General features: G+C 46.8%; 1 protein-coding gene across 2 annotated transcripts in view; it reads right to left on the minus strand.

Annotated features, from left to right (window-relative positions):
• CCNC (cyclin C) overlaps positions 1–16701 on the minus strand; it is a 174054-nt gene that overhangs the window by 32914 nt on the left and 124439 nt on the right. The window lies entirely within an intron of this gene.

Consider the following 16701-nt stretch of genomic DNA (forward strand, 5'->3'; position numbering starts at 1 on the left):
CCCACAGCAGGAGCCATCCAATACACAAGCAGATACATTTGATTCTACACGACTGGCTATCAAGGACACCAAAGAAGCGCTCAAACTTAAGAGGGGCACAGTGATAGTGGGCATAAACCTCCTCTGCGACAACCAGTGCAAGCTTTCAGATAAGATAACAAATGAACGAGCAGACACTGGGAGACCTTGTTCCCATGACTTGACTTGACTTGAAAACTAAGACGGCCAATGTGACTGAGAGTATCTGAGTTCTGGAGGACAGAGGATACGGAGGGGAGGGCCTGTAGGAGCAACAGCCAAGTGGTGGCCTGCAGGAAAGGGTGGAGGGCAGTGATATGGTAGCCTACCTAGAGACTTGGTTCTGAGAGACTGTGTCCCTGGAGGATTTGTCCCCCTTCTTCATCCTGTCCTCCTTTGTCCTGGAATGGACTCACTTGATCCTGGCACAACTGCTGACCCATGGGGCACCACCCCACCCAGTGGTGGCACGACTCCTCCACTTTAAAGAGACCATATACTGCGACAAACCACAGACTTCAGCGAGCTTCATGTTGAGAACTAATGGTATTCCCAAATTTTACACTGGCAGTGCAGAAGCAGAGTGCTTCATTCCTGGGGGCCAAATCACCCTTTGGGAGTAAAATATTCAATGCTGTATTCAGCAGAATTACTTACCAAGGCACCAGATTCTTCTCTGATCCACGTGAAGTGTGGGACTGCACTGAGATAGCCCCACACTGGGCGTCCAAGACGCATTTGTCCACTCAGTCGCGCTAGTAGCAAGTGCACTCGTGGACACCTCCCGTCAGCAGGCAAGTCTGAACACAACAGAGTGCAGTAGAAGCAACATCAAAACCAACAATTTCTGATTCCAAAAGGGCCTTAACGGGTGGAACACATGGGGACACAGACTGTAGCCTTGATAAAGACTCCATGTTAGATTTGAGACAGAGCGCTTGCCTACCCCACATTAACCATGGATGGCAGACGACCTTGGCTAGGGTCTCTGATTCTCCTTTTTGGCTGGAGGGGGACATGTGGTTGTACAATATGCCTTGTAGGACACATATGGTTAGCATCCATTCTGGCCCTGATGGGGTTGCAAGTATTTGATGAGCACACTAAGTATATTGTTATGGCCGGATGGTAAGTGGTATGGCTGGGGCCTTTCTGCCTACCTAGAATACCTCCACCCCTTAAGTACATAGGGAATGTCTCCTGTTGGACTGGAAGTTTTTCCTATTATGTTTAGATGCTGTCAAAGATTAATCTACCTGTGCAAAGCAAAAACCTGCACTCCAGTAATCCTACTTAGCCTCACCAATAAGCATTTCATGCATGAAAGGCATGGGCGAGCATTTTGTTCAGTTCATGTTCAATGGAAAGGAAGTCCTTTTTATGTTCATAGCCTCTGGACTCGGATCCAGTAAGAAGAGGAAGCAGTGGTTCTCGTATAAACCCTTCTTTACCTCAATTCTGTCTTACAAATCACATCTTTTCCCTGTTGACAACATATTTACAGTAAATGTGCCATTTGGCCCCTCATCAGATCTTTTACCATTTCAAAAGTCTATATATATCTGTTAATGGGGCACCTCCCTCACAACAGGCTTTGAACAAGCCTCTGAGCAAGTTCCCCATTTTTTCCTAAAGTTTGTCCACTGGCACACAAGGTCCAACTACCAAGGCTCCCATCACTGCCCTTCACCACAGATCAGTAGCTAGCTACTGCTTAGTTTCCACCTGCGCCATATCTGTATATCATCTGTTAAAAGTTACCTCTTCTCGTGTCAAGGATTTCAAATCAGTGACTATTTGTTCAAGGAATCCAGAACAAACATGTCTCACTGTTCTCTTTGGTTCACTCAATCTCCACCACTCTTTCATACAGTTCCTGTCATTTAATTTAAAAAACATTTAGTTCAGCTGAGATACTTCAAGTGTTTGCATTCTGCCCCACGTGGAGCAAATTAAGATTTCATCAGCGCTTTCCATCCTCATTCTTTTTTTAATTCTAATTGTGAGGAAACTCCCCGATACCCTTTCCACAGCCCAGTGTCTTGGGACTTCAAAACCCCTAAACTGACAAGCAGCCAAGATGGTGATATCTCTTATAAAATGTGCCACTTGTGGACCACAGTGGAAGGGCGGGTTGATTCACAATCTAGGTCATTCACAGGGAAAAGGCACTAAGAAGGAAGCCTGTGCACAGCAGAGACTAAGATTCATGCAGTGGGGATCCTCCAGCTGGAAGCCCTATGTCACCCCCGCCCATGCTTCAGGGCTTCTTCAGCCTTTTCACCATTTTTGTTTTTAATCCGTTTACTGAAATTAAATCATCACATTTTACAATACAGCAGTAGTGTTGTCGGCATTTGACGTAAATTAGCCCATGATGTGATGACAATGTCTGAATACTTATCAGTTCGCATTACAGAGAGTTCGCAGCTTGGGTCCAAATATAGATCAACATATCTAATTTTATCTTTGACCAACTTGAAGCAAGTTGTAGCTGAAAACTAAGCCTTCCCATCCTGTGTCAACTCCACGCTCAACAGTTCCTATATTCCTTTATAACTGCCATGCCTCTGATGCCCCCCACCACCAAAAGGATATGTCTGGTTCCATTATCATCAGAAGGATATCATCTGTGAATAAATGTATTGTGTGTGGATTCTCCCAAAAGGGGGGATATCATGGTACTGTCTAATTCTAAGAGGTAGAGACTCAATTACCAGTGCAAAAAGAAGGGTGAGGGAGGAGAAGAGAGCAAGCATGAAGTGTTTCTCTATGAAAGGGAAACATCAGATTTTACCCCCAAACTATTATTTTGGCTCCTGGGGTTTTTGTAGCTATCTCCAATCCATGTTATCATATGCCATCAAAGGCCTGTTGCTTCAAATACCCGATGAAGAAACATCCAATGGACCCTGTCAAATGCATTTTCTGCATTCAAGGATAGTATAGCCATAAGGATTTTCCTATGCTTAGGCAGTTGATAACACTAGGGGGAGGTTCTCCACCTGGACGGTCTATTGGGTATAAAGCCTGAATAATTGATATGTATCAAACGAAGTAAGGGAGGTGAGAGACTATCAACTAAACATTTGTTGAAGACCGCAGATTACCAATTTGACAGTGCTATAGGTCAATACAGTACACAAGATTTATTGGACTTTCTGGGCTTGTGAACAATTGTGACATGCTCCTCAGTCATCAAGGCAGTAACAGAGTGACAGGAACAATTAAATGTCTCCACCAGTCAGTGAATAAATTCAAGGCAGAACTATTTGTAAAATAAATTGGTTATGCCATCTAGTTTAAGGGTTTGGTAGGGATGTAAGTCCAGTGCTTAATTTGATAATAAAAACGTGCCTGTGCCCAAAGCCTCCCTCCTAAACATGCGGCTGCTGCATTTAAATGTGCGAGCACGGAATACTGAGGCAGCATAATCCTGAAACCATCTTGGGCCTCTTCAATCAATTTAAAGCCACTCCCTGCCCCTTCAGCTCACTCTGGCAGCTTTCTGCTTTCTAGATTTGACCGCGCCCCAATGAACGGGGTCCCCAGGGTCAAAATAGTGCTAGGGAGGTGGGCCAACCTCCCAGTTTTTGTTTTTGTTTTTTGATAGGCCCCAGAGAGGTGGTGATTTCCCGCGGCTCCCTTGAGCCCATGGACTTAGGTCCCCCACCCCCCTCGAAAATAGTAATAAAGCCCCAGGGAGATGGTGGTCACAGAGGCTCATTGGAGCCTTAGGAGGGGGACCCCGTACACCCCCTCTTTTTTTTTTTTTTTTTTTTTTCCCAATGGCAAAGGCCTCCAGGATGTGGCCCACCCAGGGGCTATACTGAACAAGCGTGGGATGCTGCTCCCCACCCCCCCACCCCACCAAATTCGTGGATCCTCTGCGAATTTCAGCCATTAAAAAAAAAAAGATATTTTTTTGTCCTGGAGGGTGTCCCTTGGGGACACCAGCACCTGGGCTGGGGGTGATCAGGACATTCCTACTGTGCCCTCTTTTTCTCTTTCCGAAGGCTGTGCCTGGCACGGGGTTGGCTGCTTATAAGGGGCTGGCTGCAGGCTCTGCAGACAACCGTTGCCGTGCATGGCCTCTTGCCGTGCCCAATGGTGGTTGGATTAACGTGAGGTAATTAAAACGACTTAACAGAAAAAAAAACGACAAAAAAAAAAAACATACAAGTTCTCTGAAAAAAAACAAAGGTTAAAGGGACGTTATAGTTAGGTTCACTACTTACTTGCACAAAACCATAAAAATTCAGCAGTTATGGTTATCACAAGGAACTACAACGCATGCTCTAAGGTAACTATAACTTGTGTCCTCGCCATGCACTGCTAATTACCCCAGATTTTACATTACTCATGACTTCTTTTATAACATCACTTATACTATCAATCTAACATTTGCAGTAAAATTATTGATAAGAAAACTGTATGGTGGGGCGCGAGTTATAGTTACCTTAGGGCACGAGTTAAAGTTACTTGAGATAACCATAACTATAATAGATATATATATATATTTTTTTAGTGAATGTGTATATATGGAAAATGTCACTTGCCCAGTGTTCATGGCTTGTAATGCTGCAGATTCACATGCTGTGCATATATCACCATCTAGTGTTGGGTTCGGAGTGTTACAAGTTGTTTTTCGTCAAAGAAGCTTTTTTACAAGTCACGGGATCGAGTGACTCCTCTTGGTGATAGTGCGCATGGGCATCAACTCCTTTGTTAGATTGTTTTCCAGCAGAAGGGTGAAGTAAGGAGTGAAGAATGGTATATGTACAAGTAAAGAAGATGTCCATGCAACGTATATACATATTTACATAATAAAGTACTACGACTACAGGTTTCCGGGGAGGAGGGAGGGTGCATGTCAATCTGCAGCACTATATGCCACAAACAGATATACACTGGGTAAGTGACATTTTCCGTTCAATGGCATGTGTAGCTGCAGATACACATGCTGGGTACAGACTGAAAAGCAGTCCCTCTCCCAAGTAAGCTGTGGTTAGCCTGTAGGACTTGAAGTAGTTTGAAATAGTGTTTTAAGCACTGCTTGACCAACATTTGCTTGCTCCCCAAGAGGCTTGACAGAGGCAATAACAGATAATACTAATGCTTTATTTGTGGTAGTGTGGTCGAGCAGTTATGGTAGTGTTAAGCATTTGTTGTACACACACAAACAATAAGTGAAAACACACACTCAATGACTTAACTCCAGACCAATAGGTTTTTATATAGAAAAATATTATTTTGTTTATTTCTAGAACCACTAGATTCATTTAGCAGGTAAGTACATTAAATGAAAGGTACTTTGTATAGTAATACTCAGGACTTTGAAGGGAATCCACAATGTACATAGTTTTCTTTTTTTACAATGGCAAAAAGCTATTTTAAAAGTTGACAGTGCAATTTTCAACATTTACTGGGGGAGGTAAGTAAAGTGAACTTTTTGAGGTAAGTAACAAACTTACGGGTTCAGTCTCCAGGGCATAGGAATCCCACTTGTAGGTGTTCAAAATAACCCCAAACACCCAGCACCAGCAACACGCCCAGTTAGGTGCAGAGGTCAAACAGGAGCAAAATAACATGGGCCCCTAAGGAGACAGGGGGTACTCTGGTTCCGGTCTGCTTGCAGGTAGGTACCCGCGTTGTCGGAGGGCAGACTGGGGTGGGGGAGAGGGGGTAGTTTGAAGGAGGGGCCCCAAGTAGGCACACAAACCACACCCTTAGCGGCACAGGGGCGTCCGGGTGCAGTGCGCAAACAGGGCTTCAGGTTCTCAATAGAACTCTACGGAGGGACCCGTGGGTCACTTAGGCACTGCAGGCAGGCACAGGGGGGCTTCTCGGGCCAGCCACTGACTGGGCAAGGGTGAGGGCCACCTGCTGGTCGTTGCTGCACCGGTGGTCGGTTTCTCTCGGGCCTGGGGGCTGCGGGTGCAGTGCTTCTCCAGGCGACTGATATCTTCTTCGCAGGCAATCGCGGTCAGGGGGGTCCTCGGGATTCCCTCTGCGGGCATAGTCGTTGGGGGGGCTGGTGAGGTCAGCCCAGGGTGGACACGCAGTCGGAATCGGCTGGGGATCAGCTCTGGCTAGTTGGTTTCTCTGGACACGGGCCTGGGGCGTCGGGTGCAGGGTAGGTTGGACTTGTGCTTCTGGAGTGAGGTGAGAGTCCCTTTAAAGATGGTTTCTTTGTCTTCTTGTTGGACAGATCCGCTGTCCACTGGAGTTTCTAGGTTCTCGGTAGTGTAGACAGTCCCCTGGAGGCTTTTCAGGGGTCACTGGTCCTGCAGAACACGTTGCTTCTTCTTTTGCAGCTTTTTGAAGCAGGAGATGAGCCGGTAGGGCTGGGGCCGAGTCAGTTGTTGTCTCCTCCTCTTCTCTGCCGAGTTTTCAGCTGAGCAGTCCTTCTTTCTTGAGGTTGTCTGGAATCTAAAGAGCTGGGTCAGGCTCACCCCTAAAAACTAAGTTTAAGGGTTTGTTAGGGTCAGGGGGCAGTAGCCAAAGGCTACTGTCCCTAAGGGTGGCTACACCCTCCTTGTGCCCACTCCCTCTGAGGGAGGGGGGCACATCCCTATCCCTATTGGCCCTAATCCTCCAAAGCAAGATAGAGGACTTCTCAAGGACGGGGGTCACTTCAGCTCTCGGTGGTCCTGGCTGACTTGCCGCCAAAAGTGGGGGCTCGTTGAGGGGTTGGGGAGGGGGGTGGGGGGGAGGGAACTCCACTGGCTGGAGTGCTTTGGGGCACTGTAACACCAGGCCTGAGTCTTTGATGCTCACTGCCAGGTGTTACAGTTCCTGTAGGAGGAGGTGTGAAGCACCTCCACCCAGGACATGTTTTTTTCTGACCAAAGGGTGCACAAAGGGACTCACCCCACGTGGTCAGAAACTCGTCTGGAAGTGCCAGGCTGGCATAGGCCGGTCAGCCTTACACTATCAGTAGGGTTAACACACAGGGGGGCATCTTTAAGATGCCCTCTGTGTGCATTTTTCAATAAATCCCACACCGACGGTTTTTTTTGTGCTGAGACGTTTGATACCAAACTTCCCAGTATTCGGTGTAGCCATTATGGTGCTGTGGAGGGTAGTAATGACAAACTCCCAGACCATATACTCAGTAGTGCTACGCTGCACTTACAATGTCTAAGAACTGACTTAGACACTGTAGGGGCATAGTGCTCATGCAGCTATGCCTTCACCTGTGGTGTAGTGCACCCTGCACTAGGGCTGTAAGGCCTGCTAGAGGGGTGACTTACCTATGCCACAGGCAGTGGTTGGTGGGCATGGCACTCTGAGGGGAGTGCCATGTCGACTTTGTCTTTTCTCCCCACTAGCACACACAAGCTGCAAGGCAGTGTTCATGTACTGAGTGAGGGGTTTCGTAGGGTGGCATAATACATGCTGCAGCCCTTAGGGACCTTCCCTGGCCACAGGGCCCTGTACCTATTACAAGGGACTTAACTTTGTGCCAGGGCCTGGTTAGCAGTGTCCCAGACACCTCCAATCAAAGCTGGCATCAACACTAGGCAAAAAATGGGGGGTGACCATGCCAACAGTGGCATTTTCCTACATCCCATCAATAATTTTACTGCAAATATTACAGTGATATTATCAATGATGTAATATGAGATGTCATGAATGAAGTAATGTCTGGGGTAACTAGCAAGGTATGGTGAGGGCATGAGTTATAGTTACCTTAGGGCACGAGTTATAGTTACCTGAAATAACTAAATGTAACAGCTGAATTTCTATGGTTTTGTGCATGTAAAACCTGAACCTAACCATAATGTCCCTGAAACCTTTGGTTTATTTAGTGAATTCCTAGTTTAAAAAAAAATTATATTTCCCAATTATAACGTCCCTGTAACCCCTTTTCCGTGATTTTCTATTTTATTTTTTAGTTCATGTTAAGTAAGATGCCCAATTCCAATGCACGGGGTTGGCGGTTTTGTGAAGGAAGGGGGATGTTTGACGCAGGACCAGGCGAGGCATTGTGCTGCCCCAACCAAGCTTGATGTGCCTGGCTCCCCCCTTCTTCTCGCCATCCATTGTCCAAGTCCATGCTCCTGCTTCCTCATTACAGACCTGTGTCGCCATTGCTCTGCCACTGCTCTTCCGGCCTGCTGTGAACAGTTAGCTTGCTGCCCCATTTACTTCTTCCCGACCCTCTGTTATCGAGTCCATGCACCAGCTCCCACCCTCCCTCCTGCATGGTCCGAAATGCTGCCACAGCACTCCATTTACATTGATGTTCCTGTCTACTCTTCCTGCCCTCTTTTGCCCAATTCTATGCACTTCTGCTTAGCCTCTGTGCTTAGCCTGCTGCCCCTACCCTTTTCTCCCTGCCCTCCAATGTCTGTGTGCATGCCCCTGCTCCCTCCTTTTTGCCCACCAGGTTTCATGGACCTACCACTGCCCCTCCCATCTATTCTGAGTGTTCTATCAAGCTGCCACTACTCCATCCCCACCTGCCCAGCATGGTCAGATGGCTGCTGCCTGTTCCTGCCATCTCCACCCTGCCTGTCAGAGTTCAATGCCCCTATCACCTCCCTCCTGTCCTCCATGGTTCATTTCACCGGAACTCCCTTGTGCTCACCATGCTTTGATGTGCTGCAACTGCTCCTCCTGAGTGGTCTGTTGTGAAGCCCTTCCCCTGCCTTCCCTCATCTGTGTCCAGCCCCTACCCCTCCTTTCTGCTCTCCATCGTCCTTAGAACATGCCCCTGCCTCCTCCCTCTTCCTCACAATGGCCTTTGTGCTGCAACTAACCCTCCCGCTTGCCATGCATAGTCTTTTGTGCTGCCACAGCCCATCCCATCCCATCCCATCCCATTCCATCTGCCCTGTGAGGTCCGCTTGCTGCCCCTGACCCCCCACCCACCATCTCTCAGATGTCTGTGTGTACGTTATTTTAGCCTCACTGTTGCCCTCCAACGTGGGTTGTGTTTCCAATGCCCATTCCGCCTGTGCTTCATGGTCAGCTTGCTGCTCCTGCCCTGCCCCCTTCCCTCCGTTTTGCATGTGCAGGCCTGTATCCCCTTCCTCCTTCCTTGTCTGGTCCTTTGTGCCTCTGCCCCCTCCCTCCTGCCCTCCATGGTCCAGTATGCTGCAAATGTCCCTCCTGTCTGAATGGTATGGTCCGCTTACTCTTTCCCCTCTGCTCTCTGTTGTCCCTGTGCATGGCCATGGCCCTGTCCCCTCCCTACTGCTTTCCATTGTCCAACAAGCTGAACTCCGTCCTGCTTCCCTGTGTGGTGTATTGTGCTGCTGCAACCCCTCACACCTGCCCTGCAAGGTTTGTTTTGTGCCACTGCTCATCTTCCTCCTGCCATCTGTGACCAGTGTCCCTGTTCCTATCCCATTCCTCCTGCCCTCTGTGATCCAATGTACCATACTTGCCAACATTTTTAACTTGGTAAGGGGGAGATTTGGGGAAAAAAGCTAAACAAACAAAACAGGGGAATTGATTTCACCATTGACATATTGAAAGAGAGGTGCTTTTAGGTAGGAGACCGATAAAATAAAGCCCTTAAAAAAATTGCGAGTCTCCTGTCTGAACCGGGACTCTTGCCATTTATGGTTGTACTACCACTGCCTTTTTCTTCTGCCCTCAATGATCTCTTATATTGCTACAGCCTCTCCTGTCTGTCCAGCATGGTTTGTTTTTTGCTTCAGTCTGCATGAACTAACCAGAATTTCTATAACAAAATGAACCCCCTCATTTTGTTCCTTTCTAAATTAAATGTTTTGAGTTTCACCAGTTTGATTCAATGCAGATGGTTTCAGGTGTGCTACATATGTCTTATGTAAGATTATCTGATAGAGACTACTAGTTGCAGATGCCTTACCTTTGTAATTTTCCCCAGGCGTCAGACTGGATCCAGAGATTTTTTTCTTCGAGCAGTACCCCTGCACGCCGTTAGGTGGAGTCGGTCGGCTATGCGGGCATCGTTGGCGTCGTGGTCGCTGTGATGACGTCGCAGTCTTATATAGGCACCATCCTGGTGCGCTGACATCAGTTCTTTTCTTCCCACGCCAGCCTTCGCGCTGATCCGGAGAAGAGATACCCCAGTCATTTTTTTAAAACTAACTGCAACATTTTGCTGAATTCGTTTTTTACCTGTTTTGGCGCATCGAGGGATGTCCCGCAAGACAGGATTTAAGCCCTGCGACTCCTGTTACTGCATGATGTCGGTGACTGATCCGCAACTTGTGTGCCTCTGGTGTTTGGTTCGCGACCACGACCCAAAATCGTGCTTGGAGTGTTGGGCCAGGAACCCAAAAGCTTTGAGGGAGTAGTCACTGAAGCTCATGGCAGCCAGACACATGACTCCATGTCGTTCCCGATCACGTTCGAGGGGAAAGTCAGGAGACCGGTCCCTGAGTCACCACCCATCTTCTTCATCCAAGTCAACTGGACATTCGGGTAAGAAGAAGAAGTCACAGAAGGCGAAACGTTCTTAGACTTCGCCGAGTCACTCCGATGACACGACGCAGGAAGAGCGTCGATGCTCTAGGCCTCCATCCTCATAGCCTCAGTCAGGGTTCGTTCCGCACCTCCCCGAATTTCCGGGAGCTGGGGCTACCCCTGCCCAACTTAAGTAGTTCTATGAGGCCACGTGCCTTATATTTGGGCAATCCGACCCACCCTCGGCGCCTTTGGGCCCAGGGGAGTCGGTGATGGCCTCCTCGAGTTCAAGGTCAGCGACTTCAGTCTCAACTACGGAAGGCACCTCAGGATCTGCTTCCGGATCCGTCCCGACACTGGTCATGCCAACGCGAACTTCCCTGACGTTGGGTCAGACGTCGACGCTCCCGGGGCAGATTGGGCCCACAATCAGCATCGACCCTATACTCATTCCAGACGACGTTGCTCGATGCCGATTCTGTTTTCTATGGGCTCTGCTGTGCCCAGGGTTGATCCTGACCCTATTACTATGGGTATGGCTATAGGGACAGTGTAGAGGGGAACGCTGGACCCTTTAGAAGACCAGCTTGAGCCCGAAGTAGACTGGGTACAAGATTTGGGTGATGCCAGTGGGTTGGACACCTCCCCTGACCAAGGCATGCTCTCTCCCTGTACTGTGGTTACAGAGGAGAGAGCGTCTTATTCTATGGTGGTGAGCTTCCTTCTGTGGAGATCTGGCCTAACCTCCTGATCGAAGTGCTTCAGCCTGGCGCCTCCTACTCTGAACCCCTTCAGCGAAGCACTTATGGACGTCCTACTGGGGACCTGGTCCAAACCCAGCACAGGGGCTCCTGTGAACAGGACGATTGCCCGCTGCCATTGGCGATGCGTAGTCGATCGCAAAGGGCGTCTCCATTCGGAGGTGACGCAAGGTCTCTTTCAGCAGTGGGGAGAGCCTTGGTTAGATCTGTTTGCCTCTGCAGAGAACACTCAATGTCAGCTGTTTTGCGAGGAGTTTCCAAGGCGGCACGCGCTCAGCGTCGCTTTTCATCATGAGTGGAACTCAGGCATCCTGTACGCCTTCCCGCCAATACCACTTCTGCTCAGAGTTCTGAAGATCAGGCAAGACCGGGCACAAGTAATCTTGATGACTCCGGACTGGGCACGAACAGTCTGGTATCCCGAGCTCTTGAGCAAGGCCATCGATCCTCCAATCAGACTGCCGCTTCGGGAGGATCTTCTGTCGCAGCAGCAGGGGACGGTTATCCACCCGAACCTGTCCAGTCTCCGCCTCCTTCAGTGGAGATTGAGCAGCGACGGTTGACGGCTTTTGACCTTCTACCTGAAGTCTGTAATGTCATCTTGGCAGCCAGGCATCTCTTCACCAAAACGGTATATGCCTGTCGTCGGAAGAAATTGGTGGCATGGTGTATCAACAATTCTGTTGATCCCCTCTCTGCACCTTTCTCAGAAGTTCTTCTATTTATTCTCTCTCTTGCCCAGCAGGACTCTACTCTGGGCACCCTCAAGGGTTATTTCTCTGCCATCTCTGCCTTCTTACAGCTACCAGACCAACCTTCTATTTTCAAATCTCCCACTTAAAAGCCTCACTCATATGTTTCCTCCCATCCATCATGCCCCCGTGGGATTTGAACTTGGTCCTCACATTCCTTATGTGCACCCCTATCGAGCCGCTCCACAACTGTCCTCTACGGCTCTTAACCCTTAAAATAGCTTTCTTGGTTGCCATCACCTCTGCTCGCAGAGTAAGTGATCTTCAGGCTCTTTCTTCGAAGCCACCATTCCTAGAAGTGCCAATCTATCACCTTGCCTACTTTTACGCACCCCCACATCCCTCTAATGAGGAGGACAAACTCCACCACCTGGACCCAAAAAGAGCGTTTGGGTTCTATCTAGATCGGACCAAAGAATTCCAGGTGGACAATCAACTCTTTGTGGGATATGTGGGTGCGGAGAAAGGGAAGTGCAGAAGAGGACCGTATCACAATGGGTAGTCCTCTGCATCAAGATGTGCTCTGCTTTGGCAAAAAAGCAATCCCGTGAGGGTTTGCGCGCTCATTCAACCAGAGCAACTGCTGCTACCACAGCGTTAGCACGTGGAGTTCTAGTCCTGGATATCTGTCAGGCCGCAATGTGGGAGTCCTTACATACGCTCACCAAGCCCTATTGCCTGGACAGTCAGGTCTACAGGGACGGCTATTTTGTCCGTTTGGTCCTGCAGGACCTTTTGGTGCGATCTTAGTTCGAAGCCCACCACTGGGAATGGTATTGCTCGGGTATCTATTCAAAGGTAAGGAATCTGCAACTAGAAGTCTCTATCAGATGTACAAGTTACTTACCTTCGGTAACAATATATCTAGTAAAGACATATTCTAGTTGCAGATTCCTTACCGACCTGCCCATCCTCCTGCACTGCAAACTGATTTCTGGGACAGGTACTTCCCTCTAAGGGCCCTAGTTTTAGCACACCACTCTGTGTTCTTCGTGGCTCCGCGCTACTGGTGTGGAAAGTTGTGAAAAGAAACGGACGTCAGCGCACCGGGGTGGCGCCTATATAGGACTGCGATGTCATCACGGTGCCGGCGACGCCTGCGGAGTCGACCGACGCCACCTACTGGCATGCAAGGGTACTGCACGAAGAACAAAATCTCCAGGTCCAGTCTGATGCCTGGAAATTCAAAGGTAAGGAATTTGCAACTAGAATATGTCTCTACCAGATATATTGTTACCAAAAGTAAGTAACTTGTACGTTAGCGCTCTAGTTGTTATTTAGAACACTCTGGGAGGCAGTAGAACACAAGGGAATCAACGGACAGGCTGTTTCTGTTGGAAACATGTTCTACAGAAATAGTAAGTGTTAATTTACAGAAAATGTGCTCTTCATTTTAGCTTCTGGAGCATTTTCCATAACCTCTATGGGAAAATGAGGAAACAGTTTTCTCTCAAACATGGTTCATGAAAACCCAGCTGAAAGCTTTTCCAGTGTAAAACCACCTTAAAACATACCACAATTCCTAAAACTAGTACGGTACCATCAACAAATGATTTATATTTTAACCAAAATCTGTTATCCTCCTTTATAAGTTCTCCTTTTTGTGACTCTCAAAACCTGTGATTCACAACAATGCATTTCAAGGGGTCCATGTCCCAGAGTCCTGTACTGGCTGCCAAAGCATCAGATATACGTATATATATATACATTCCTTGAAGTGCATTTTTCCTACATTTAAGCTTTAGTTTCAGCTCTGTAGATCATTTAGAAGGTGCTGATCTGTATACTGGTCTCAAGATGGCTGCCCGCAATTCTTGGTTGAAGTGCTAGTAGTCAATCAGATCTCACACGGAAAATGCGCTTAGGCACCGCCCAGATATCTATATTTCTTTTTTCTTTAATTACTTGAAAACTACTGAATGGATTTACACCAAATAAAAGAGGGGCGCTTTCTGGACCAAGAGCTACATTTCTGGTGTAATTCCGTCCAGGGGTTCCAGCAAGTCATATCCAAAATCCTGAATGAAAATTGCATAGGGAAAACACACTAGTTATCTTGAACTTAAAGGAATTTCAGTTATGTAAGTGTAAACTATATTTTAATCTTATGAGTTATAAATATGACAGCAGAAAGTATGGGCCAACCTCCTCCCTTTTTGAACGATGTTGGTGTTAGAAACAACACAAAGTTTTTCAGTAGAGTTCAAGACTAAAATGAAAAGGTAACCAGTTATGGTGCTGTACTCATGGGATTGGTGAATACTTGCTGATTTGTTTCATTATGTGACTGACCAATTGGTGACCAAATAGATGTACGAACAACAGTAAGATACAGGAAAAAGTACTTACAAATAATTCTGAACTGAAAGAAGCATTAGAGATTGCTAAAAACATAGAACACACTATGGAATGAATATGGGTTATGAGACAGCCCAATCCCAATGAAGTAAATGAGATACAAAAGTTAGAAGAAGGTATTGCGAATGAATTAGAAATTAAGTACGAGCAATCAGACACAAGGAGTAAAGGAAAATTCACACAAGAAAGGAGTAAAGTGAAGTGCTGTAAGTATGGTAACATCATATGGCCAACAGCCTTAATTGTCTGCCTGGCAAAGCAGTGTGTGTGCAGAAGAAAAAAAAAGGAGGACATTATGCAGGAGTATGTAAAAATGGGGAAACCAAACAAATACATATTATAGTGAAAGGGGACGATAACTGGGAAAAATTGTTTTTTGGATAGATACCAAAGCAGACAACACGCAAGGGGGGTATCCCACCTGTAACATTACTTTAGATGGAGAAAAAAATTGTTTTTCAGACTCATGTTCTCCATACACTTTGGCAGAAAAGGATGTATTTGAGAAGACATTTAAAAAAAAAAAAAAGGATACAAGTTACAAGAAGCAGATATAAATCCTAGTGGGTATAATAAGGACCGGATACCCTTCCTACACCTCGTTAGCATACGTATAGAGTTTAAAGAAAGATCAACTGTTGGAAAGATCTACATGACAAGTAAAGAATCCAACCTACTGGGATGGAGGCACCAAAGGGAGATAGGCATAAAATTTGATACTAATAAACCAGAACAAGTCTTACTTTGTGAAAGGTCATGTACATGTCAGGACATATGTAAGGAGTTTCCAGAATTGTTTGAAAACAAATCAGATGTCCTGAAAGGAGTAATTGAACCCACTGAGAGTTCAGAATGGCTAATACTTATTGTAGTTACCTAAAAAGCAGATGGTAAGGCGATAAGACTATATGTGGACCTCAGAGATCTCAATGCAAGCATATGGGTGGATAGGTTTTCACTCCCAAGAATAAACAAAAATGTAAACATGATGGGCAAAGCATGTTACTTTAGCGCAATACCATCAGATTGAACTCCACCAAGATTCCAGGTCTTACACCTCATTCATAATTCCATTTGAAGCCTACAGGTATTGTAGAAAGCCTTTTAAGCTAGCCTCAGCTGCTGAGGTATTTCAAAGAATAATGCAGCAAATCTTAAGGGGTCTAAAGAAGGTCTTGTGTTTTTAAAATGATGCCTTAGTTTACAGTAATTCAGAACAAACACAATGAAACTGAAGTCAGTTTTCGCAGCCTTAAAAGAAAATCGGTCTAGAGTTAGACACTGTACGATGGAACATAGAAGGTGGAAGTAACACTTCATTGCTTTGCAGTTGTTTTTCATGGGGCTGCAGGAACTCTTGCTGGTGGTGTGTCAGAGGGTAGTTTCTAACCGATGATCTGGAAGATGTAGACCAAAATGGTGGCCTACTTCTGTGCCTTGTTAAATCCGTGCAAGTTCTTGATCTTTGAGACCTGGATCTGGTCCTGGACCTTGTGTGAGATCTAGAGTGGCGATGCACAGGACTTCTAGACCTTGGATTTGGTAGAGGCAAACTCCTACGTGTTGTGGCACTCATAGTGGTAGGAGAAACTGAGATGGTACTTGGTGAGAACTGTGGTGGTGGTGTTCTCTTGGGAGACCGTGTGCAAGGCCTGGGTGGAGAGTATGCCTGGGAGTATTCAGAATCAGATGTTGCAAACACTGTTTTCTTCAAGCTTTCCAGCCAACATGGTAAAATGTTAACTGGAGACTGATCTGAACCCAGAAGGTGTTCGAGGTCTAGATATTGCCAAGTCCACTGCCATGATTTGTGCCTCTGAAGATGGCATTTGAGGTCGTTTTGCCACATTTTTATGTGTCAATGTCGATAATTTTAGGTCGAGAGTAAGAGCTACGACCTCCTGTATATTTTCAGGTATACTTCTGTGGGCTTCCAGCTATTTCATTTGTTAGATTCATTGGTTGCTAGTGGTCATTCATGCCTTTTTGTCCCTCTTGTGTGGGAGCAGGGACCACATACTGTATAATGATGATCTGTCCTGTTTATTCTGTTTATCTGGTCTGTAGGGAACTTTTTTTTAAAAAAAATTTCCTGCTCCTGTCCAGGGAAGCTTCCCTTTTCATTTGCAGAGCATTCTTCCTCTGAGCTTAGCTGTAAACAAGGGTATAAATCAGGCTATCTTTGTCACATTCGGTCTTTGTGGGCTCTCTGCACCCTCTCTCAATTGCCTGGCTCCCTCCCTCCCTTGACTTTGGATTTTCTTTACCAAGTGTGCCTGCTTGTGTGCTGAGAGCAAAGGTGGAGAACGGCTTGTAATTGCTTATAGCCTAGGCACCCAGCTCTACCAGGGCTCTGCAATCCTTCGAGAAAGTGCCCAGTTCGGCTCCATACTGGGATCCCACTT

Source organism: Pleurodeles waltl, chromosome 5 (genome assembly GCF_031143425.1).
Source record: "Pleurodeles waltl isolate 20211129_DDA chromosome 5, aPleWal1.hap1.20221129, whole genome shotgun sequence".
In the NCBI taxonomy this organism is placed as follows: Eukaryota; Metazoa; Chordata; class Amphibia; order Caudata; family Salamandridae; genus Pleurodeles; species Pleurodeles waltl.